The sequence below is a fragment of the Corvus kubaryi genome, unplaced genomic scaffold (genome assembly GCF_017639235.1).
Source record: "Corvus kubaryi isolate FWS band 111438036 unplaced genomic scaffold, C.kubaryi_AGA036_p1.0 37394, whole genome shotgun sequence".
Lineage (NCBI taxonomy): Eukaryota > Metazoa > Chordata > Aves > Passeriformes > Corvidae > Corvus > Corvus kubaryi.
This window is the reverse complement of record NW_024581133.1, coordinates 15,427,118-15,453,675: the sequence shown is the minus strand read 5'-3', so window position 1 is coordinate 15,453,675 and position 26,558 is coordinate 15,427,118. Positions and strand designations below refer to the sequence as shown.

Below are 26,558 nucleotides of genomic sequence, written 5' to 3'. Positions count from 1 at the left end.
AGCTAATGAACCAAGAATGGAGTACCACTTAGGATTTTTTTTTTTTAAATTAACGCCTCTTAATTTTTGATAGAAATTATTAAAGCAAGGACCATTTGTTATAAACAAATTTCCCATCCCCCACTGTAAAAATGTGGAATGTCTTTCTCTTTCTTCTGCTAAAACATCTGGGGCTCACTGAAATCAGCCTGTGGAGAAATTAAATGAAATGTTACATTTTTGTGTTGTCAGATATCTGTCAGCTGCTAGTAAGAAGAATATTAAATAAATCCTTTAGGCTCTAACTGCGTGGGTTACCATAGGGTTAGGGATAAATGTATATCAAGTTCTCTGTTTTAAATTGACAGCTTCTCCCAAATGGGGGAAAAAATTGATGGTAGTTGATGTTAGTTAAGAGATTTATATTATCTAGAGATAAAAGTATGTATGTTTATAGCTATATAAATATATCCACAATACACAGACATATAGATAACATAGATGCAGTTTAGATACAATCTACCTATATGTTGCGTATAGATTCTACAAACATGTAATATCTACATACATTTTAATATGTGCATAACATTTTCTTTCTGTCCATAAAAAATCACTTGTACTTTTTATATTTGTAATGCCTTTATTCTAACGCATTTGACTTCTAGTTGTTAAAATATTTGCTCATTTCTTTGCATGTTACTTGGTAAGATGCTCAAAAAATACAGCAGATGGAGAGGGATTGTGCTCCTTTTTATTAATGGGTAGGACAGTTGGCAAATAAAAATCAGTTCTTGGGATTGAAGTGGGCAGTTCAGCTACAGAGAATCATATTTTTCTTATTGTCTACATTTTGTAATGGAAAATATGGAAATTATTTCTCTGACTTCAGCTGAAGAATATATGAAGAGGATAACAGAAGAAATCTGTGATAATCTTATGTACATAGCTATCCAGCATGACATTTAATTTTTTTGGTCTATGGCAAGGTTACATTTATTGCAGGTTGCATTCGGTGCTCCATAGTGTTGTCTTCTTTAAATCTTGCAAAAGATCTAATTCAGTGGAAAAGGTAAAAAAAAAAAGTTTTCTCTTTATTAGTTTCTCCTCATAGTTTAAAACATGGAAGAAGAAATGGAGATTGGGGGATTGTTTGGTTAATAGGTTGGTTGGTTTGATGGTGGATATTTTTTCATCTTTTTAGATGAGTTTTAGTACCAACTACTGTGCAGATACACGTTTGTGTGCTATACACAGAAGAGCAGATCCAAGAAAATTCTTAGTAGGAAAATTTACAAAATGTATTGTGTGTTTCGGGTAAGCTTCAGTAATAAATCACATTTGTCACTAAGCTTTACAGTACTTTCCATGTATAAATATATTTCCTTTAATGTATTCTGGCCTAGATGTTGTGTCTCAGATGAGAGAATTAATTAGATGGGGAATTCCAGGGCTGGATTATGTCAATGGCAAGTGAATCAACTTCTCTTCAGTTGCTGTTCTTTTTAAGATTAGTATGATTACTCTCATTTTACAGGCGTAGAAACTGATTGGGAAAAACGGAGTTACTTGCATGGGTTTGTAGGAGCCTTTTGAAGCACATCTGGCCCCATGTAAAGGAAGATGCTGGGAGCACCAAGCTGTTCCTGGAACTGCACCGTGGGTGCCAATTAAACATCTACTGTGCCATGGGGCAGACAAACAGCTTCAGAACCTTTGCAGGTCAGCTCTGTTTGTGGCAGTGTCTGCTGCACTTAACACATGGCTGTTACTTGAAGAGTGTGGGATCCACACTGTAAATTCATGGCCCACTTTACAGTGTTTAGATGTGCTTAGATGTGCCTGAGATTTCTCTTTCCCCTCTTTCCTTTCTCAAGCCAAGTTTTGATGTTGTCTTTGACAGCTGGAAACACTGAGGAAAGGAGTGAGGAGAGGGATTTGAGGCAAGTGTTGTTTTGTGTCCCATTGAAATGCAAGTGGCTCTTAATGTGACAGGATGTACAAGCAAGAGGAAAAGAATAGAGAAATGTGTGAGCAGAGGTGAAGAACTGTCATTGCTCTCCACTACTGAATAGGCAGAGTAGGCTGATGTCATTGTGACCATAGGAACAAAAAAACCCCAGAGAGATGCTAGGCTTGATTACATCAGTTCATAAAATGGGCTTTGCTTTCCTCTTTGCACTACCAGCTTTGATGCAAAAGCTGATGTAATGCAAGAACTCTTAGTAAAAGTGCAAAACAACCATGTTGTAATTTTTTTAGCTTCAGAGAGGATTCTTTGTTATTGAAGGAATGGTGATTGTGCCACTCATTTCAGTAAGTACCTTTTATAACAGTTGACTAGATGATGTTCAGCTGGACTGGCAGAGACATTTTCATCTTCTGATGCTGTTTCTACCACAATCCGTAGTTGAAATGGAAAATTTTGCTTCTTCATCTTCTTTTACACATACACAGGAACTTAAATAGAGAAGAATGGAAGTCGTGCATTATTTTAATGCATTGAAATGTGCAAATATGCTTCCTTTTTTTGTTATTGAACTTCCTGCTTATTCTGCCGATATATATGAGAATTTGAATGGGTCCTACTAAGAATGCTTATTGAAGCAGGGTTCCCAGCTTGCTGCAGTGGGGGACTGGGGCTCAGTTTGAACACCTAGACTGGCCAATACCGAAACATCTGCTATTTACCTTTTGCAGTTTGTTTCAGGAACGTGCGTAAATAAGGCTCTGCACCCTTACAGGGCTTTTTGCCAAATGAGAACTTGAATGTGTTTTGCTGTAGGTTAATGATATACGAACATATAGATATTGTAATGAAGTTTTCTGGGGATTTAGTAAACATGTAGTTGTGTTGCAGAACTTTTTACTGTCTCTGGTAGATGGTAACTAGCAGTGTAAGATTGGTCATCCTGTACATATCACATCTGAATTTCATACTTTACCAGCATGGTTTGAGAAATACTTAGAATGGGGCTTTCACAAGGACTGAGATGATGTGTACTGGGGAATGCCCTTAATAAAAGTGAACCATTAAGGGTGTTGTGAAAATAATATTGATTTAGCACATGAGAAATAACAATAACTATTCTATTTAGCATAATAAAAAATGTGGAGGAGGAGGGTCATTTTTGGAGAGGAACTTGGCATTGTAAAGAAGTGAGTGCATCCTGGGTCATTTTGCCAATGAAACTGTATAACCATGTAAGCATAAAACTCAGCTTGGAACACTTAATCTAAAATGTTGGGCATTTCTCCTTTAAAACTCCCTCTTGCCTGCTTTTGAAAAAGTAGAGTTAGGCAGTTTAAAATTTTGTTTCTTATGCTGTAAAAATAGTTGTGGACTTTCTGTTAATATCATACTAAAATCATCAGACAGTTCTGTTGTTTACAAGAGAAAATAATTTTTTGATGTATTTCATTCTCAAATTAGGAAAAAACCCATAGCTGCCCACAAAATTCACAGTTTTCCAAAGAGTATAGGAAAATTATATTAAAAAAGAAAAGGGAGGAGGGGTGAGAAGCAAGCATTCAAATTTCCATGGAAGCTCTGTGTTTATGTAAAGTACAGCAGCTGCACTGCAAATTCCCCTCTCTGGATGACCTCAGTACTGAACAAGACAGCCTGTTCTGGGTGCAGGTGTGATTACTGAATTATTTGTTCTGTTTTAGTGTCAGTCAGTTACAGAGAAGTATTATGGGTAAAATTTGTATCCACTGAATAAAGTGAATTGGTAGATTTGGTATTCCACAGTTCACTATGTGCCTTCCTGCTATTGCAGAAATAGTTTATTTTATTCTCTTGAATTGCATTAGTTAAATAGGACGGACAAGAGGAAGTGACTCCAGCAACAGCCTCTGAATACATCAGGCAGGCAGAAAGGCAGGATTGCACTGAAGATGGTGCTGGACATAAAAGACAGTTTTGACAGCTGAATTAGGATTTCTTTTTAAGAGGTTTGTATATGTTGTTGGAATTGAGAATTTTAAGTTTCTTCTCCTTGCTTCGTGAGAAATAGAGCTGTGAGAATTGCTCGCTCCTAACACATGCGTATCCAGTCAGCCTTGATTTGACTGTGATTATTCTTGTGAACTTGCCAGCAGTTTTCCAACCTACCTTAGATCACACTGGTCTTTGCCAGGTGTCTGTACTTATTTATGTTCTGTGTGCCTTTTATCTCCTACCAGTTTATGCAATTTTATAGGAAAATCCTTTTCTTTCATTAGTGTTTAGTGTAGACTGCCAGAGAGCAGGACTAATGTATTGAAACGTGGCTGCTTTTCTCACACTTGTCTCCAACCAGACAGGTGCAGTCAGACTGGGAAACCCAGGTTCCTGAACACCCAGTGTGCAGGATGTCGTCTTTTCAGGATCTTGGAGGAATCAGCACAGATCTAGAACCCACAAAAGCGAGTCCTTGTAGAAAGATGGGTGTAGTTTTCTCCGAATAATTAGCAAATTAAGTTTCTGCTTTGGCAACAATTTAAGAGAGAACTATACACCATAAGATGCATGACTTCAACACCCAAGGCAAACTTGCACTTCTAGGAGGTCTCCCTTTTATCACTCAAAGGGCAATAAAAGGACATGGCATTTCAGGTGGGTGGTAATCCTGTAAGGCTTAAAGGAGTGATGGCAATAGTGTCTTTATGCATTCACTATTCTGATCCTTCTTTCTTTAAACATGGTCCTGACAGGACTGGCTTCATGTGAGGCACAGAGCATTAGTACAGAAATGTGTCTGAGAATTTAACATTTTTTAAAAGGAAAGGGGATTAATATTAAGATTCCTATGCAGACAGCAATGTACTCATAAACACTTCTGTGTTTAATGGGTTTGCCATTGCACTGTGTGCTTTAAGTAAAAAATAGATGGAAAATGGAGGGAAGTTTCCTGAGACTGATTTTAAATACTGGTCTTGTTTCTGATCCAGTGCAGTTTCTTTAAATGGTCTGACTCTAACTGAAGACATGTAGGGAACTAGATCAGATATCTCTGAGGATTTAACAAGGGGTTTAGGTGGGTAGTGCATGATAAACAGGTCAAAGGAACACGTAGTCCAGTGTACTCATACTGTAGCATGATTCTCCTGAGCATGAGAATTGCCTATTTTTCTTTTAAACCATCTGAAGCAGATAAATCTTCCTCAGGAAATTGGTAATGCATTCATGGTAGGACTTGGAAACACATCAACATTCTAATGGTGGAAAGCAGTGGAAGAGGGATTTGGCAGGGTCAAGGACAGCTCGAACACCACCCACTGCTGTTGGTGTTGAGAGTAGTGAGACACTGTGGTAAACAGCTGGGATTTCTCTGAGTCATTCATTCTCCGTTCCCACCTCATCGCTCTGTCTACTGTGTGGGTGGCCAGGTACGTTTCTAGGCAATGAAGTCATTAAAATTGATGTCACATCTCACAGTCATGTTAAAGGGGAGAGGGGATATGATTGCATCTTTCTCTTACCCGTTTTGGAGCCTTTTTGCACTCACCTACCTGATGTACGTGACCATCAGTAAAAAAGGCAGGGAAGCAACACAGAGATGGCCAGTTATTGTCCCTCATGAGGATACCATGGCTTGTATCATTAGTCTCACTTGTCTGTGGCATGCCAGGCACTAGGCTGCACACCCCTGTTAAGGTGCAGGAATGGTCTTTTTCAGAAACAGAATTGTGAATGTCTTTGTAGCATTGTATTCGTTTGCCCACATGCTTTCTCGGAGATGTGTGGTGGTTTTGGATTGATAACAGTTGATCTGATCAAGGGTATAAAGGTTGATACAATTAGGGGCATGTTAACTTCAGCAGATAGTATGGTTTGTGCTTGAATCAATTCTGCCTCCTGTTGAGGAAAAACTGGTCCGGTAAAGAGTATCAAGGCTGGGTGTCTTGGAGCTTGCTGAAGGTCACAAGTCAGGGTTCATGGTGTGCTCACTGTCCTGCACTAAAAACCTATGTGTATGTTAACACCAGGGTTGGACATTTTGCTTCAGAAAAGGTCCTCCATGTAGAAACTTAGGGCAAGGTTGCTATCTCTGCATGAGGTTACAGTAACCTGGAATAGTATTTTGAGTATATGTTCTTTTGTTGGTGTAAGGTAGAGCAGAGAGTCATTCTGCTTCTTCTGCTAACAAAATCTGACACACCTGAGCCCAGGGTGGCCAGCTGGAAGAAGATATTGAAACGCCCCGGTGAGTGAGGTAGTACCATCCAACATTCAAACAAGTTATATATAAACTGAGATAAATAAGAATTGTTTCTTTATGATCTTTGAACTTGTTTGCATGTTTTTCTTTTGTTCTTTCAGGTAAGGCAGTGAAGTCTTTAACTGCTCCAGAAGAAGAGGGTCTGGAAAGAAAATGCCTCTGGCAAATAAGTATCAGGTAACACTGGTAGTGGGGAAGCTTCTTAATTTTTAAAATATTTATCTGAACCAGTCTTGATGAACTGAGTTACACCTGAATTTGAAGTTACAGATTCAGAGGAAGGAAATCTTGAGCTCTTACTCACTAAAACCAGAAAAGTGCCTGCTTTTCATTTTTATGTAAAGTGCTACTGCTTTTGATATGCAAATGGTGCACTGTACTCTGTAACCTCAGTCTTCTAGATAGTAAACGGAAGGGCAGAGAAAAATGTGTGTGGTGCAGGAATTCAAATGATGTGAAGGCAGGGTTCCTACTCTCTTTCACAATGCAGTCCTAAATTCCAGTAAAGCACAAAGAGATCAAATCAGCTTGGACTCTGAGGGCAAGGATTGCCCGGTGTCGTAAGGGGCATTTGATAATTCCTACATCCCATGAGTATAAAAGGTAACTGAGATGACTGAATGTTAAAGTAGCTGGAGCAAGCACTAATAGAACTGAGTGGGTTGTAGCCGAGTGACAGCTCATCATATAATCATCATGTTTTCCACTTAGAGCATCTCTGAAAAACAAGAAAGATGGTTTAATTCTTTTTGGTTTTCCTCTAAAAAGAGATTTTGAGTAATTGTTTTTTGGAAAACTTTCATTGACATCTGAGCTATAGGTACCTATTTTGAGTGATAGAAGAGTTATTGCCTGTGGTTCTCTCACACACACCCCTCATTAAACCATAGGGAGAATTTCCCGTAGTCATTTTTCTTTTTCCTTAATTGCTTTCTCTTGTACAGAGGTCAGGCTGGCTCTGCTGGCATTTCATGGTGTAGAAGCAATCACTGAGGAAAGCACAGACTCATGCAAGTTTTGGTGCCTTTGATGCTCTCCATTCTTTCTTCTGTCCACGTCTCATCCCTGAGAAGCTGCCAGAAGAATCCCAGATGGGCACAGATGGGCCACCTGCGTGGCTCTCTGAGGACAGCCTCCTGCCCTTCCCATGGCTCAGCTGTACCATGGTGGGGAGCCAGGCCATTGTCCCCCCCTTCTCCCTTAGTCCTCAGTTCCAAGAAGCTGATAGAGGAGAAACAATGGTTCTGTGATTATATAAAGCAGTAGCATGTTCCCAGTTTTTACCGGAAGCTCTCACTAACCTCTAAGTTAGTCTTTTTTTATCATTATCAGGCTTTATTAGGTGAAATAGGTTTTAAAGGAAAATAGGTCTCATGAGATGAAGCGAAAATCAGTAGGAGATTACACTTCATGCTGTGAGTCTTTAGGAATCTATATGTACTGTGTGCTCTAGTTTTGGGTTGGGAGCTTGTCAGGTTTTGTATCCAGAGGTATGCTTTGCAGTTAATAAAATATGATTCTTTTAAAAGTGAAATTGCATTTATTATTTCTAAAAGTGAAGCTGTCCCTATGAAATTGATGAAGTGTTGTAAAAATGTCTTGAAGGGTGAAGCTGTGGCTGTGTTTCCCTGTGAAGTCAGCAAACTGGGTGGTTGATGCAGAGTGTAAGAGAGTAACTTCAGTTGCTTGCTTTTGTATTCTTTCAGAAGGGGTAGCTCTGTTTGCAGCAGTGCACTCCACGGAATTGCTAAAGTTTGTGTAGCTCTCTAGCAATAGGCTCTCCTACTGCAGCCCACCACTGAAGTGTCTATATGCCTGTAAATTGCTTTGCTGATGGCTTTCAGTTACTGTTGGGGTGGGGGGGTTCCATGTGTATAAGATTCAGAAATAGATTTTCTCTTAAACTTAGGGCAGATAAGTTAGCTAGAAATCATCAGAAATTAGGAATATACATGTCAAAAGTCATTCATCTTCTGCCACCTAGGAATGAGTGAATGAAGGACATACATTCTCATTTAATTGAGAATTCTGAGCTTTCACTGGCGAGGGGGAAAAAAACCCCTACTTATTTAATAGTGTTTTTAAAAGATGAATAAAGCCTAGGTGTTCACAGTATTGGAGAGGTAAAAATAAGCTTGATGATCTTGTATTTATTTCTCAGTCATGTTTACAGACCACTCAGACAATCACCAGAGCAGGTGTCACCAAGTGGCCCAAACCAGTGGTGCAGAGAAGGAAGAGGAATCCACCTGTTCAGGCCTTGTGGGTTTTAGCTTCACCTTTGAGTCAGTGTAGACTACTTGTGCTGGGAAAGTGCTATAAAGCAGATAGGGGGAGGCTGGGGATAACATCCTTTCTTTGTTCAATTCAGATTGTAGCTATTTTATTTCAGAAGATGAATATAGATAATTGATAAACTTGAGAGTTGAGATTTGGTATATTTCTAGCATGGGCCTGGAGAAGTGTCTTTGCTTTTTGTGATAAAAAATGTGTAGTGTTTAAGGTCTTAATTAAAAGAAGAGAGTTTTCCCTTGTAAAAAGGTGTCTCTAGCTTTCGACCAGTCAAACATTTGCTGTGGTTTTTGTGACTTCATGCTATTACTACAGATGCTAACACATAACCAGATGGCTGCCTCAAAGTGCTCTAGGAGCTAAAGGGAATGTACAGAAAGCTTTCCAATATCTTGGTGATCCTGCTTCTGTCACCAAAAGCTTCATGAGTCATCAGAGATTGTCACATTTTGGTTATGCCATAAACAAGACACAGGTTGAATTTTTGAAAGTATTAATAACCTTTATAGGAACTTACTGGAAATGTTTCATGTTCTTTCCAGAAGAATTTTCTTGTGGTTGTTTCAGTTTGACTCTAGTGCCATTTGTTTTTCTTTCATTATGGATGAATCATCAAATAGCTGAATGTAGAATTGAATACTGAGGTCAAATTCATTGGTTGTATTGGCAATTGACAATTTCATTTAAATCTGTAGTTCACAGTTATAACAAACTGTGGCTTTTGCTCTGGCCTCTGCATTGAAAGACACATTTGGTGTCTCCTTGCCCATTGTTTGTGTGGTCATATGAATTAAACCCAATTAGGAAGACACCAGTATACTTCCTTTCATTTTCCTAACCTCTGTTTTATTACCCAGTGGATGCATGCAAACATCCAGCGATGGTGTTAACAGGAGGCAGAGAAACCACGAGAGACTTTCCTCTGCAGTCCCTTCTGTATTTATTCTTTCCCTTCAGATTTTTGCTATCTGGAGAGAGACTTCTCCTGGCTATTCTTTAACTTCTGCAATTGAAACAGCTATTTTTAATGGACCTTCAGAGAGACCAAGGGGCACTTTGATGGACAGTAACACTCTGAGTAGTCCTTCCATGTGTGCTGTTTCTGAGTGTTGTGAGTGTGCAGCAGTTGAGCAGGATGAGAGGGCACCAGGACAGCACAGCAGCATTACTGATGCACCACTTGCTCTCAATGATTTGTGGGTGTGACTGTAATGTGTGTGTGAAGGAAATGCTGCTGTTGCAAAGGAATCAGATGAACTCACAGACCTTGAGCACCATTTCTCAGCTATAAGAATTTTAGTGTGATTATGTGTACTTGTACAATCTGCACGTAACAATAGAAGCACTACAGTGAAACTGAGGCGAAGTTCGGGTAATGTTTCAGTCTAGAAGTTTGAAATAAAGGCAAGAGTGGAAAAAGTATCTGGACAATCTCTTTAAAATGTCTAAACTTAGCATTTTGGATTGCTTCCTATAATGCTGGGAATCAAAGGTGTGCTATCTTTAGCCAAAAACAACAGTAAAATTTTGCATGTGAGATTCAGTAGAAATTTGTTAAAATGTGCATGTAAGATCCCAACAGCATGGAGTTGTATCTTCATTTTCTAAACCTAAAATACGTTGGTTTTTTGACCACCACCACCACCACTTGGAAATACTCCGTGTATGAATATGGAGCCTACTTATTTCTTTCTGGTCAGGTTACCATGGCTGTTTCCCTTTTCAGTGCAGTTCCACAGAATACTGAACTTAATATTCTAGGTGGCTGACATGAGTTCACCAGGTGAGAGCTCAGCTCAGCCTGTGGAGCAGGTAGTGTCTGAGGGCTTTAAAGATGTCCAGCAAAGCTGTGTTATGTTGAAATAAATTTGTGCAACAGCATATACTTGGAAAAAGTGTAGCTGAGAGAGTGGAAAAGGAAAATAGCAAAGAGTTTGTTAGTCTGTCTTATTTTGTAAAAGAAATATATTTAACAAATATGTGGATTTTCTTACATAAATACACAATTGCTTTTTTTTTATAGAGGAGGAGGTGTAACTAGGAGGGATAAAACTTAAAAGAATTGCGAGAATTCACAATTCATATTCTTAATATTTAAAAATAATAAGAATGAAAGCCCTAAAAACTTTACAAAATTATGTTTTAAGACTTTGATTAATGATGCATAGACGAACAGAGAAGCAATATTTAGTTAGTATCAAAGAAAAAATGGTATTTGGTCACAGCATTGCTAAACAGGCTGTAAAAGAAGACTATATGCAGGTCATTTATGCTTTCTTAGCTGGTAGAGGAGATTAAAACTAGATAAACTATAAAATGCTCACATATCCAGTCAGGATACAAAACACTTGAGACAAAGCTCATTAAACCACTCAGGTCTATGCTTCATGGTTAATTTACTTAATATTGAGGATTCTTTTAGATCAGTCTGCAATGCTTGTTGGTTTTGGGGTTATTGTTTTTTTAAATCATATTACTTTTTTTGAACAACATTAGTAGTTCTGAAGGTGAATTTTTCATGAGTAGGAAGGGACTAAATGTATTGGATCTGCTGGAATAATTTAGTCAGTTCTGCCACTGACAGAACTGGTCAAACTGGTGGAAAGCCAGCCCTCTAAACTGGATTTTGAGGTGTATTTCCTTTGTTTATCTGAACCAAACAGGAAGGGGGCTGGATTCCTAAGAAGCTGTCATCTGATGTACATAGCATAGAATTATTTTTTCCATAATAGTGCTACAGGGTCAGAGTGTGTCGTGGGTATGACAGATGGATGCAGAACAGTAAATTACTGTCACTTTTGGAGTAAAACAGTAAAACTTGTTCTGCTTTTCTCTCCATCCTCACAGGCACATGATACTGCAGAGCTTCAAAATCAGAAGTAAATCAGCCGGACAGTTGCCTCCCGCCTTCCTAAATAGGCAAATATATTAGAAACAGAAAAAGGGCCCTACCTACCTCATTCCTGTGAGTAGCTATAAATTTCCCCTCCACCCCTCAAATCAGCATCTGCCAGGTAATTGTTTTGGAATGCTGAGCATAAGGATGTAGCAATGAAAACAAAAAAATTTAATTTGTTTTCTTATTGACAACAATTAAGTGTAGCCAACCAAAGAAACCAACTAAAATTATTAACAGGCTACCAGCATGCCTATCGCCTGTGGCTACACAGAGCTGATGGGTGATGCATTTTTACTCATTAAATGAACCTTTATTTGTGCTTCCTAAAGCTTGGGTGCTACATAAGTTCCTAAAACCATCCATATTGTTGCCATTTTAAACTGCTGCTGCAGTTGATGTATCACTGCAGAAGCTGTTTTGGGCTTAGTTCTTCACTTTTATATTTCTTAGCAGTTCATTCTGTAATAACGTGGTGTAACCCACTGTGAGGCTTAAAGATCCCCAGAGTGACCCCCTTGGTCAGCGCAGTGAAAGGGACAATGTTTGCTAAATAGCTGCTGTAGCTGATACTCACCTGCTCTGGATTGCCTTTTTCTTGCTGACTTTTCCGTCCTTTCTCCAGGGAGAAGGTGGGTTTGCTGTTGTGGATGCCTGCCTCGTTTGCTTCACCAAAATGAGTTAGGGCATGCAGGAGAGAAAGGAGACTTTTGCAAGTAGAACCTATCATGGTGAGTCAGATTTTGTCCCTGCTTTTGCTGTAGAACTTCTCAGTGTCGCTACATTGCTTAAAGCAAACTGTTCACACAGAAGTCTCTCTTCCCTGCAAGTATGTTACACATAACACTTCCTTGGCAGCAGTGCTGGACTGAGAAGTTCTTCCCTACTGCTTTTGCCTCCCCTGCCACATGAGGTCCACAAAAGTGCTTGGGGGGAGCCTTCAGGAAATTAAAGCAGCAAATTGAATGGAGCTGAAAATAATTACTCTCTACCATGTACGCATGAAAAGTATGAGAAACTGTGGTCTGTAGTTTTGATTTGGAACCACAGCAACTGTTTGGAACGTTATACTAAAAATAAGTACGTGGGAACTGTGTTTTTAATTTTGAGTTGCTAAATACTCTCTAAAATACCTCGTAGAGATTAATTTCCATTACTACAGTTTAAGTTTCCTGTCATCATTCACTGGGATTGTGAAGGAGTCCCAGCAGAACTCCTGACAGTTCATAGCACTGCAGCATGGACATTGTATCTCCCCTGGTATCTTCATTTAATGGATTTGTTTCTAATTTTGAGGCTTAACCTTGGGTTTGAAATTCACTGCAAAGAACTTTCTCAACAGCAATAGGAAGTAATGAAACATAGTTTGCTATAGAAGCATTGCCCTTCTCCCTCCTCCTCCTCATCATGATAGTTCTGTCTGTCTCGTGTCATGCCTTCTTTATTGCCTTCATTTCTCCAGGTTTTCCTAGCCTCCCACTTCTCTGTTATCTCAGTTTTCGCATCATCTCAGTACCTTGTAAGGATGTGTCAGGTCAAGCTTCTGGGCAGAGGCCTCCCACATACTGCACTCAGATCGGCCTAAGCACTTGTGCATCTACAAGTACGATAGTGTTGAATTAATTCAGGATTAATTTAAACAAAAGAAAATGCAGTATCTTCTGCAAAAATGTTTACTTACAAGCAAACCTTCATATCAAATACGTGTAAACAGACTGGATTGTGTGTGGATAAGCAGAGAAGCAAAGTTAGAATTCAAAAATCTTTCTTTCCTACTTTCAAGCATGAATTTCTCCAGTTCCTGTGTTGTTTTGGGGTGTTTTTTATTTTGTTTTTTTTTTTGTCTCTGACTGCCAAAGGTCTTTGCTTGAACATAGATTCTACGTCTGTTTCTGCTTGAACACAGATTCTTTGTCTCTTCCTTTCAGAAGTGGGACTTGATGTTCCAAAGTGTTTTAAGGCTCTTGAGCTATTGCTGAGCTCATCAGTTCTCTCTATAGCTGATGCACAAATTTTTTCCAAGCTTCACCCTCCTCTGTGCATACTGGATTTTATTTAAGCTGTTGAGGATTAAGTATGGTATTAGTGAAACCTTTGGGATTCTTGCTGAGAATTGTATAAGTAACCATTTTGATCACGGAGAAGAAGCTGTATCCATGTGTTGCATACAGAATTTTTCCTTTGGAACCATTGTCACTTCGGAAGTCCTTGTGAGTTTGGACACTGCACTCAGAATTAGTGAGTCCCAGTCTTTCTACTTGGGTGTCAGACTACTTTTATTTGTCCTTGCCAGATCACCAGCACTGAACAGATTGCATTGCTCTGTTCTGCTGGGACAAAGTCAATCCATGTTAATGGCTTCTTTAATCTTTTAAATGTGATTATTTTATTTGGGGCAGTGGCACCAGCCAATTCCATTCTCTTGCTAGGGATAGTAGTCAAGTAGAGATAAGCCGTGCCTGCATAAGACAAGTCAGACTCTAATCTTGCCTCATTTTGTGCCTAATTGAACTGAAAAATAAAAATTTCTAAACTTGGTTCTCGGAAGTCATAACATTGCATGGCTCATGTGGTTTAACTTCTCCAGCCTTGATTTCAGGTGATACTGGTTGGCACTGTATATACTATTAACTCTTATGTATCTGATCTAAACCAAATTTATCCAATGCATATTGTTTGTGCATCTGAATTGTCTAATTCTACTGTATACTTTTGTTAGATTTCAGTTTTTAAGGTCCAGAAGAGTAGAAAATTAGACTAGACCAAGGAGCCTGCGGACGTGAAGAAAAAGGAGGAAATTCAATTATCTATTATTCCACCCTGCATCTAGTTATGTTTTTTTTTTTTTTTTTAATGGTAAAAGTCTCTTTTAAGCTATTAATTATTTTTTTAAAAATACATCCTTCTTGGATATTCCTTTTACCATTTTTACAGAACTTATTTCTCTGGGTGTCCCCTGATGCCCTGGTTTAGATGGCTAAATCTTCAAGTTACGGGTGCTGTTTTGTTGCTGTCTTGAACTGCGGGAGCCATTCAGGTCCTACTAAGCTCAGTGTCTACTTGAGCAAGATGGTGTTCTGGCTTGTAAATAAGCCCAAGTATCTCTCACCCTTTCTCCCAATGCCTCCCCTGTGCTCCTGCTTTGCAAAGGTATTTCCAGGTTCTAGTTTGTTTTACGCATCTGCATCAGGCATCTGCTGTTTCCAGCAGGGCTGGTGACAGCATCACCCAAAACACAACAAACTCCTGCCTACAAGTTGCTAGCAAACTGCTGCCTTGTAGGCCATGTAGGACATGTAGGCCATGTCCCAGAACTTTCCTGTAGTGAGGAGGTGGTTATCACTTTTAATTTTCTGATGCAGTTACTATAACTTGTAGTCAGAGTGATAAGACACAAATGTTATTCCATTTTATTTAAGTGCCATCTTGGTTGTTGCTGTGGTAGTATTTTTACAGAAGTTGGCTTATTATAGAGCAGTGGCATTTGGTTTTGCAAGTAACTGGGACATATTACCTGCCACTACAGGCAGCTTACTCTTGAATTCATCATTTGGCAGTTACTGTTCATTTTAGCTGATTTAAGATGATGTACCATTTGATTATAGTCTGAATTTCAATACTGAATTTGCCCTAGGAATCCACTTTAAGATACAATTAATAAAGACTAACTGCTGCATTAGGATACTTGGGCAGCTCTGCCTAATGTGGGTGGAAGTAGAACTGTGTTTTAATTATAGGCAATACTCTGTCATTTTGAGATTTAATTTCTAGTTGGATTGGTTATTTTAATAACTGTCTATTATCAGTTACAATTATATTACATAATAGCAACAATATTGTTATAGCAAGAGGTACATACTGTCAGTGAGTGCAAACATGGAGACGTAGAAAACATAAACATTCCAGTCAGTGCTCTTTACCTCTGCTATGTGCCTTTACAGTTTCCATCAGTTATTTTGTCAGTGTGAACTCAGCTAATTTACTCAGTTCCCATGAAATCAAAATACTTTTGCTATATATTAGAAGTAGGGTAAAATACTTCTAAGTCATATTCCACAGTGAGAAATGAGATTCATTCTCTTTTGCAGAAACAGTTTAAATCCTGTTTTTTACCACTGAATCCATGTCTTTAAAGCACAAACTTCACAGAGCTTTTCAGGCCAGTGTATTTCTTCTCTTAGCCAGTACTGTCCAAGGTAATTTCTCATGGAATGTCAGGAAATTTTTGTTTGTCCTGAAGATTTCATTTTCACAGTAAAACTATTTTTCTGAGGTAGGTAGTTCTAGAGCTGGATGAAAATAATTAAATGTATCCTTTAAAAAAACTGTTCTCCCTGGACAGTCTAACCATCAGGATGTAATTTAATGTAAAAATAAAGACTGGTTCAGTTCAGAGCAAGATCCTGACATTTTACAGAAATATATCTTAATCTAAGAAGGCCTTAATATATTATACCATGAAAATTACCAATATAGAGCAGTAGAAGGATACAGTTTAAGTATTCGATGCAGTATACTTTTATAGTATTTATACATTCCTTTTATAGTTATTTAGCATGAAGCCCATGAGAATTTCTTTTCCATTGGTTTTGCTGTTAATAATATGATGTGTATATTAGTATGGTGTCTGCAGACAAAAATAGAGACAGTGGCTCCATGATGAAAGTACGATCTTTGTCTCTCTTGAGGTATTACTATTTTAGATAAGGTAGTTAGAATATCTTTAATTTCTAATGTGTTAAACCTTTAAAATCAGAACAGTTCAAAATAAATATGTCCATCTGCTCTAGATGCTGCATGGGTTCTGTAACAGAGTTTTAGCATTGCAGAACTAAATTATGGCCCAGCCTTAGTTCATTCAGAGTCATATTTATGAGTAAATTCATCTGGTTTTGAACAACCTCTCTTGCAAAGCCTAAAAGAATTTCAGTAAATTAGACAAAAGCTATCCATACCTGATCTCTTGGTGTTATTAATGTATATGAGGCCAGAGAGCATATGGATGGAGAAGCTGGCACTGTTTCTATTACTAAAAGAAGAAAGAGCCAGTTGATGTGTTCATAAAGAAGATAGGGAATAACTTGTTTCCAAGTAAATCATCTCCTCTCATATTTGAGCTACCTCTGTATATTTAAAGCATGAAAAACTGACATCATTTTTTTTCACATGGATGTTTAAAATCTTTGGAAACTTTACCCAGAGAGAATAAAGTTTTGAGTAACTAAAGTAAGTTACAGCGCAAATTAGACCAGTAGGATTCTAAAAGCATCTCTTCATGGAGCAGTTAATTCTTTACAGAGGACTAGGGGAAACTTAACACTCTTATAAGCTGAAATGACATTTGCCAAATAGCAAATTTCAAGACTGAAAAGGGTCAAACAAACACTGTGGTGAAGTTCCAGACACTTATTTCCTGGTCACATTTTGCTAAATTGGGAACTGAGTCTACATCCTTTGCAAAATGTGTACGGCATGCAATTGTGTTCCAAGTATTGTTTCACTGGAGGCTATGAGATTTGGCTGTTTGATTTGTGTTATTTATTGTTGCTGTGTTACAAAAATGAATTGTGCACTGGTGGTATAATAAACTAGTGAATGTCTCATTTCTCTTATTAAACAAGCAGGGATTAAAAGGATGTCTTATTAAAATGTCTTGGTTGAAAAGTTATGTGAGTAATTGGATAAATTTTTATGGTGAGGTATTTTATTTTGTGAGGGAATGATCTTTCCCTTTATGCAGAAATTAAGAGAGACACACTTTTCAGCAATTGTTGGTTAAAAGAGATTTTACTGCATACAAGAAATCATTTCAATATTTTTTCATTGATTCTGAAAGCATCTGCTGGATTGCTCAATACCGTGATGAGACAATTTGTTAGACACAATTTTGATTCTTGTGACAAAGCATTGCTGAGAGGAGGTACCTCCCAAGAGGAAGCCAATTGTCTCTTTAGTGAAAGTTTGGCCGGTAGAGAAAAAAGTCCCTGAACCTGGCACGGTGCTTCTCTTCTACACAGTTTGACAGAAGTTGTCTGGACAGTATAGTGCATACATGTGTCTGGGCTAACTCTGGGATGTTCTGGTGGCTGCTGAAGTTTAGGGTATTAAAGGACAGAAATCCAAAGAAAATGGTGCTTCCTTCTCTCTGCTGCTTGCAGAACAATTTCCTGCAAAGCTGATAGGATTTCCCAAATAAGTTTTCTCCATGTGGAACTGGTTTATGTGAATTTGTAGATATTAAGTGTGCCTTGAAGCATGCTGGTCTTTGTGTGTTGTTATTAACCAGAAGTAGATAGATAGGTCCAGACAAAACTGAAGAGATTGGCACCTTCAGCATTGAGATCTGCCTTCTATTTCTGAAAAATGTTGGAGCTATTTATAAATTTGGAAGATCACAGGACTGTATGTGGCTTATCATGCTTATGCTTGTTAGTTCAGCTTCTGATGTACTATTGTAATTACCTTTATTCCTAGCTTTCACAATCACAAGGCTGTTTTTCTATTTTTAAGGCCTTCTGCAAGAATACTGGATATTTTATCTTCACTGAAGTGCTGTGGCACATTGCAAAGGATGTATAAGGCTTAAGTGTTTCTCTTTATTCCTCTTCAGAGTACATAGTATACATTGTGCTGTTTGACATCATAGCCAGCTTAGTAATGCCCAGGCAAAAGTTTCCACGGCCTAGAAGGGTGAACAAAGTACTATAAAAGCTAAACTCCAAATTTCATCTTTACACCTCTGCCTACAATGAGCAGGGGAGCTGAAAAAGATTTCAGTGTTTTTTCAGGCTGTTTAAAATATAGATGCAGGAGAAGGAAAAAGACTGCAGTTCCTCCCAGCTCTTCCTTAGCACATTAGCAGTCTTTAGAGCTCTGAGTTTTTCCTGCTCAGCCAAAGCATGCCGAGTCTATCAACCTGTCTACAATCTTACCATTATAAACATTACTTCATTATTGCTTTTCCAAGTTAGCAAGGCAAAGTGATATAATTCCAGCAGTTCAGGTATTTGTCTCCACCAGGTTCCTCCAGTAAGAAACCCAATACACTACAGTTTCAGTCCTTACCTTTTTGTCTCCACATGGAAAAGAAAGGCCCTTGCTGAAGCCTTTGCTTCCGTAGATGTGTGTGTTTGTATCTCCTCGGTGTTTAACAGATGGATTACTTAAAGGAAAGAACTGAGAACAATGTGAGCAAATCTGTCCCTTAGTAAATTCTTGTAGTGGTTTGTAGAAGACCTGATAGGACAGGAAGATTTCCAAGGTGAGTTTTCAGTGGTGACACTGGCTGGAGTGACATTCTATGAAGTGTCTGACTTTCCATAGGTAAAGTATTATGGGAACGTTTACTGCTTATCTCTAAGTAGCAATGGCAATTATAATATAAATTCTCTGAATGCCTTTCTGTTTGAGAGCTTAAATTCTATCATTTGAATTACAGAGAAGGTACAGAGCCAGATTTTCAACCTCCTGCTGGTGATTGTTTATACAACTTTGGGCCTTTTGGCTGTGGCTTTACTTCAGGAGACTGTCTAATTTAATCAAGCACACGTGGATTTGTATATGTGGAGTAGATATTCAGTCACATAAGCTGTGTCAAAATTTGCAGATCAGATTCAGGACTGAAGTTGCCCAAGAAGTTCTTTGCAACTAAATCCCTTTTAGAGGAAATCTATTTATTAAGTGGTATTTTTTTTTTCTTCTTTTTAGTTAAAGTCTCTAATCTTTGGAGATCATCATCATTAATGTTATGCATAAGAAAACAGTAGTTTCTGAGTTGCATATATTACATTACACATGAGCAGATCCATTTCTATGTTAATTAAAACGCAAATATGAGTGGCATGAGCTTAGTTCTGATCCAAGTTTAACTATTTGACTGATGGTAGTGACCTTCTTTTCTTGACATACCACTTTTACTTTGAAGCTAGTGCTAAAAAAAAAAAAAATTATTATCAACTGGGTAAAGTTCAGCTTGTACCTTTTTACATTTTCATGTATCATGAACTCCCCCCACAGATAGTTTGCTTTTCAGTGTGTACTGACTGCAGCTCCAAGAAATGAGCTCATTCTGCCTGTCATGAAATAAAGAACACTGCTGGTTAATTGACTGGTTCAGCAAACAGAAAAGCAAGAGGTTTTTCCCAAACATTTGTGCATGAGAGAAAAGCTGACTCAAATGAGTGAATATTGCACATCTGCTGGTTTTGGCTGGGGTAGAGTTAATTTTCTTCACAGTGTCTGGTATGGGGCTGTGCTTTGGATTCATGCTGAGCATGGGGTTGATGATTTAGAGATGTTTTTGTCATTGCTGAGCAGGGCTCACAGGGCCAAGGCCTTTCCTGCTTTTTCTACTTCTAGGCTGGGGAGGGATCTGGGGGTGCCTGGGAGGTTGTGAGGAGATGCAGCCAGGACAGGTGACCCCAACTGACCACAGGGATGTTCCAGACCATATGACATCATGCCCTGATGTATGTATAAAGTTGGGGAAGAAGGAAGAAGGGGAGGACTTCTGAAGTGATGGAATTTGTGTTCCCCAGTCACCGTTCTGTGTGATCGGGCCCTGCCCTCCTGGGGATGGCTGAACACCTGCCCAACCACGGGAAGCACTGAATTGATTCCTTGTTTTGCTTGGCTTTTCCTGTTAAACTATCTTCATCTCAACCCAGCAGTTTTCCAGCTTTTACCCTTCCAATTCTCATCCTGGTCCTGCTGGAGGGGGAGTGACTGAGGGGCTGTCTGGGGCTGGGCTGCTGGCTGGGGTTAAGCCACAACAGCACATATTCCCTGTCTGTCCGGCTGACTGACAACCAAAAAAAAAACCCATCATTTTTTCAAATAGGTTTCTGCAAAGCTAAATAGAAACGAGAGTTCTGCTTCTTGCACTGTGGTTGGTCATTCCTTAAGCCACCAATTTGAAAAGCTCATATAGTTGGGTTTTTTGCAGGTGATGGAAGCACATGGTTTCAAGCAAACTCTTTTTTGTTGGTTGGTTTTTTCCTTGGTTGTGTTTTTTGTTTTGTTTGGGGTTTTTGTTTGTTTGTTTTTAGTGGGGTTTCTTGGGGTTTTTTTAAATTCCTTTCATGTGGTTTATATTCTTGTCTGTCTGTTGAGCATCTGTCTTATGAAACACTACTGACCTGTTGTTGGGGGACCAACTCTGCATCAAATCAGAATTTTCTCTCTTTCCCTCCCTCCCACCCAGCCATTTGTGTTTCATATGAAACCTAAATGAACTTAAAGATCTTCATTGAAATTGTTCCTGCTCCACATCCACAACTTTTTATTCTGAACCAGCAGTAACAGAATTCTCTCTCCCCTCCTTGCATTTCTGGCTAATAAGCAGCCCTGCTAGTCAGGCAGAGCCATTTTCTGCCATGAGTTTTTGAATAATTCCTAATAAATTGGCAGTGGGTATTGTCCAAAGTGCTGAAACATTTGTTTCTAAAAATAATCAGCAACAACTCCCAATCAGCTCTGCTATGCATCTGGCTTCTGATCAGCAGCAAAGCAGAGGAGTTGATCAATGCTTTTATAATAAAGAAAAAGAAATTAAATGTATGAAAGAAAATAGATTTCTGGATAGCTTAAAGGATTTTTTTTTTTAATGTATCTGTCAACTTTCCAGGGCTTTTATGACAAAAAGCAGAGAAAAATACAGGTATTTCTGAAATCCTTTCAGGATCCAATTTAAGATGTTTAAAAATATGTATTTTTCGATGCGGCAGATTAAATAGAAAGATATTTATATGCTGAAGCTTGCAGTAAGCTTTACAAACCTGTCCTAATTCCTCAGAGTGATGTTGTCATCACAATTGTCAGCTAAGGCTCAAGGAGACTGCAAATTCTTTTGTATTTTCCTCTCTTTTTCCTGTCTGGGAGTTTGTGATGAGCTGTTTGTTTCAGAAGAGATTGTTCTTCATTTAGTTTACAGGTGCTCTTTTCATATGTGAATTTGGTACATAAGTTAAAAAAATGCAGGCATTGTTGTTATTTTTTTTTAGCTGTTGCCTGTATACATTAATATTCAGTGTGGTGACGGGTTTTATTCCCCCACCCCCAGGCTCTATTTTGCAATCAATAGCATTTTCCATATGTTTTTTCCTGGCATTATGAATTTCCTAGTTTGTACAGTGCTATTTAATTCCATGTCCTGCTTTTCCATAGAATGCAATAATAGATGATGACGACAGTGGCAATTAGAACTAATGGTCTACTTCTTAGAGATGCGGAATATCCATTAATCCTGTTGAACTTGGTCAGAAATTGGGCTATTTTAACATCAAACTTGGAATATCTGTTAGTTGCTGTTGCTTTTTTTGTGTATACAATTCTGCCGTGTGTTTCCTTATAACACTTTCCTTGATTCATCATCTTTCAGTTCTCCTTGCTGAGCCTGAGTATTTCCTATTAATTATTATTTTTCACATTGCCTGAATTACAGGAAAAATCACAATGGTAGAGGTAGTTACAGCTTATTTATAGTGAGAAGAAACTTAGTGTGTATTACCAAATTGATTTGACTAAATGAATGAGGGATTTTTCTCACTGTTTAGGGCTTTTAAAAAAAAAAAATTGATGATTAGCCATTCTTAATACTAGATAACTTCACATTTACTTCACTACATGACTTTCCTACTGCAGGACTTTCAATTACTTACGTAATTTAAGTGAAACACACAGTTGCTATACTTATATTATGCATCTTCAAAATGTTGTGAAATGAATCATTAATTTCTCAAATCTTTATTTTCTCGTTTATATCTCTAGCTGTTTTAAAATCTTGAAGATGATATTAAATGATATTTTAATTAAATATTACTAAAACTAATTTATTAATTTATTATATATATTATTAAATCATGGGGGTTTTAGGACAAAAAGGAATTAAATCTTCTATTCTTCTTGGTTTAATTTTCTAAACTAAATGCAATAACTGAGGAACATCATGTTTCACAGAAATAAGGGTGGGAGTCACAGGGTTGGGGGGAAATTACCCAGGTCTGTTTTGCTGCAGTGTGTGTGTGTGTATTCTTCCCTGATGGAGCTCATTTAGCTCAGCACACACTGAGCTGATACTCCGGCTTCTGCTTAATTCCAGCATGTTACACGTATGCCTGGCACACTTGCAGCTTCCTGTTCTTTCTATCTTATGTGTACCTAAGGACTTACAAGGACTTGCTTTTTGTACATAATCTGAATTTCAGAAGTTCAATCCTGCTGCTATTTTTAGGGTACTTGTAAGAGAGAGAACTTTCTCATCAGTCTGTCACTGAAGCTGTGGGATGAACCAATTGAGGGGATCAGTATTTTTAAGAGGAACTTGGAAAAATCACCATTATGTGTTTTGCCTTGATGTGAGGAACAATGTAACGTGCAGAGTAACAGACAGTCAAGCCTTGTGTTTAAAATAGCAGCTGAATTGTCTCCATCAAGGCATGGATGTGCTGCAGACTCCATTTTTAAAGACTGTACTGAACCCTTAATCGCTGACTGTGCACTTGACATACAATTAAGCATTTGAGCTTTTCCCTAATCTCTGTGTACAAGAAGATAAAGGATGCTTGGAGACTTGTATCAGTAAGACTATTTATACAGAGCTCATACTGCTAACACTTTTGATGTCCTTTAAGCTTCTATCTTCATATCCCTGTCCGCTCAATCCACTGCACACATTTTCTGAGTCAAATTGGCATAAGCCAGGAAGAGGAGAAATGTGTTCACATGCAAGAACACTGGCCACAATAAGACTTTTTTCTAGCTAGAGGAGAAATCCTTTCCTTCATCAGTAACTTGTGACAGATTCTAGAGACTTAGGACACAGATAAAGCAATAGGTGTTTCTCATGTAGTGATCATAAAGAAATTTCAAGTGATGAAGGCTCAGAAGAAAAAGAAACTGAGTTTGTGCCAGCACTTCAGACTGTGCTCAAGAACTTGTCTTCGAAAATTTAGATCATTGAGGTGCTGCCTTACTCTGGGCGTGAAAACCCCTTCCTTCAGGGGATCTTATTATTATTTCTTGAATATTACTGCTTCCCTATTATTAGAGATATCTTCTCCCTCATATGTTCCTTGGGCTACAGTAAATAATTGCAAAGAACCAATGAGCAGTGAGCAAGGCCTTGTAGTGAATGTAGGACTTGCACTGAAGAAGCCAAGTCTTGACAGAATCTAAGCACAAAGCTGATGTAACAGAAGGTGATGATTTATGTCTGGACTTACAGCTACTTCAGTGTGCATGTATGTAACAAAAATAATGGAAGCAAGCACACAATTGAGGTGTGCTCACTCTTGGGGAGATGCTGATCCACATTCAACAGAATATTGGCAGAGGTTTTCAGCAGTGTGCAGCTGATCCTAAGCTGCTGAGAAAATTGTAGGAAGTATTTCAGTCCTGTGTCAGAAGCAGAAGTGTAAAATGGAACCTCTTTTGAGTTTAGAACAAGCAGTGCATGAGAGTCTTGGAAGAGAATTGAGGTATTTCTAAAAACTGAGTGGAGGAAGCTTCTTCATCTCCTTGTTAGTGACTATTTTGAAATGTCAAATAAAAGTAGAGGAAAATGAGTTATTGTGGATATTCATTCTTAACAAAGAACATCTCTGCTCTCTGTCCTCAGCTGATTTTGTCTCAGACTCTTACCTTCTAAAGACCTGTTGGAGATTGAGCTCTTTGATTTGCAATACATATGTAGCATCTTCAGTCTGTGTTTCAATTTCTTTTCTAACTTCACATAGAAGCTGTTGCAGGGACCATGCAAAGGTAAAAAGATAAATTCAAAATTTGTGCCCAGAATGATGAAAGAATTGCAACTGAAATTCCATCCTGAACCTTTTCATATCTCATGATAGTTTTATTCTGAGCTTTTATATCTCTGTGTATTTTGTTGTAGACCAAGTTGGGGTCATGTAGGGATCATTCTTAGTTTCTTGGCCCACTATACTGGGGAATACAGCAGAGTAAGCAGTATTTAGGGTTGATCTTAAACTGGTGAAGCTCCAGTGTATGTGTGAGAAAGGCTGAAAAGGGCTGAGCTATGTGCATGTCCTTGTGCCCTGACCATCACAGTATCCATGGTAATCATTTAGATAACTTATTTACAACTGCAAGCTAATTTTTATTTTATTTTAAATGGTATATTGTGATATAATAAAATATCTACTGCAAGCACATTGGCTGAGTCCTCTTTCAACAGAAGAAGTCGGCTGAGTGTTGGGAAGTGTTTATTATTCTGTGCAGCAGATGTGTTGAACAAAACTATAAAAATGTTTCAGTTGTTGTTTGTTAACATGTAGTTGAGAAAAAAGGAATATACTTTGCTTGTTTATTTCCAGGGCAGTGATAAAAGTTACATCTCCTTAGCAGAAGCATCATCATTTGGCTTTGAGGGCTGGATATCAGAGTTTTTAGTTATTTCCCTGTAGCTAATGGGAGTTTGATAGAGTAGATATTTTAGTTTGTTAATATTGTATAACTGGAAATGTGGAGGCATATTCACACTCGATGGTTATTTCTATACCCTGCAGTCCAAGCATCCTTGAAAGTGTTAAGAGTTATTAAAGGTTGCTTCTGTGAGTTGACAGTTTTACAGCTGTTTTTTTAGGTTCCCTGAGGGTGATGAAGAGAGGGTCACAGGTGAATGTGGTTTGACTGCATTTCCTTTGCAGTGTATGAAATGATGTTTTTTATGTCGTTATGAACTTTGAAATAATTTGCTTCAGTGTGAGGGTATCTGTGGTGTGCTACATTCATAAGTGAGTTCCAACAAAGAATTGAAGATAATACTTTGGTCAGATTTATGGTTCTTGCATGGAAATATGTCACAGTGAAGAAAAAAAAGGTAAGAATCTTATTAAGTCCTATATATTATTTCACATACACCTGAGTTAGAGTTGGGTACATTAACAATTGTTAATTTAGGTACTTAACTCATGTTACAGTTGAGTTGTCACACAGACAACTGGGAGGTTTTGCATAAAAACCATTATCTACTGAGATTTGGTTACTTGTGTATGTATTCTAGGAAATAACGAGAAATAACGTTATGTTCTGCTTTCGTATTCTAATTCTCACAAATTTGTAAAAATGTGGACCTTGTTATAGTTTTGCCTGTTTTAAAAGCATTAGCAGAAGGAATGTTTTCCATGATAAAAAGATTTGGGCAGATATCTGTTAAATCCTGATTTTGGTGGGGTTAGGCCCAGTTACAACGGTATGAGTTTTGTGAATGGATTAAAATACCAGAAACAGTAAAACTGATTGTAAGTGCCTTTTAGAATAAGGTGAAGCTTATAGTAATTGGATTATGTATTTTCAAGCAGCAGGATTTATTCTTAAGATATAGGAGTAGATTATATGTAAACAGAACTGCTATCTCTTTTAAAAATAAATAAACCCCATGAAATGGTGTTCCTTCTTTCTTCATGTGCTCATCTCTTTTTTTTTCATCAAAAAGAATGGCTATCCTGATTGAGTCTTCTCCTGGATATCTCTATATTAGTTCATTGCCTTAGATTTTGGAAGCTTATGAGAAGAAAACTTTCAAAGCTGTATCTGATGAAACTTAGGACAAAGAACTGTTAGAGGAAATTCCAAGTGCAAGTTGCCATTTTCATGTAGGAGAGCCATAAGGATATTTTTGTACATTCATAATTCTTTTTTTATTAATTGTCTGGGTTGTGCCCAAGTAATATTCCTAATGCAAATTACTGTATGTGGTACTTTATCTGCATTAAGAGTAGTACCCATTAGGCTTCTCAGGTCAAAGGTAAAGTCGATTTTGGCAGTTATTATTATTCAAATAGCAGAAGTGTAATGATTGATATACTACTTCTTTTTCTTTTTTCTTACAGATTTCTCAGGGGACAAAATTTTGCTTATTCATACCTTCTACTGTGGCAAAAATGGATTCTTTTCCTCACCAAAAACCAGCAGCATAACACCCATCCAACACCTGCCTCAAGGAACTCTTATTTAAAGTCTATTGTAAGTCAAAATAATCACTTGCTTAAAGGTAGCTTTAATCAGCTGTGCATCTATTTACAGCTCAGGACCCAGCAGCCTTCCCAGGAGCGCTAATCTGAGCAGCGTGGCTTTGCTGCAGCAGCTGTTCGCTCTTGAGTGGCAGCAGAGGAGGCAGGAGGCGGCTGCGGGGCAGGGCTCGGGCTGAGCTGCTGCCTGCCCGCGGCTCC

At 38.2% G+C, this 26,558-nt stretch overlaps 1 protein-coding gene across 5 annotated transcripts in view; it reads left to right on the top strand.

The window, feature by feature from the left end:
- The window catches only part of OTUD7A (OTU deubiquitinase 7A), a 128,868-nt gene that overhangs the window by 50,922 nt on the left and 51,388 nt on the right, over window positions 1-26,558 (top strand). For 4 of the 5 annotated variants that reach the window (XM_042039166.1, XM_042039167.1, XM_042039169.1 and 1 more), the window contains 4 exons: window positions 6,284-6,359; window positions 11,322-11,439; window positions 11,996-12,101; window positions 26,220-26,352. The gene's annotated coding sequence lies outside the window, so the exon portion shown is untranslated. The remainder of the gene's footprint in view (window positions 1-6,283; window positions 6,360-11,321; window positions 11,440-11,995; window positions 12,102-26,219; window positions 26,353-26,558) is intronic. The other variant, XM_042039168.1, reaches the window with a different exon arrangement.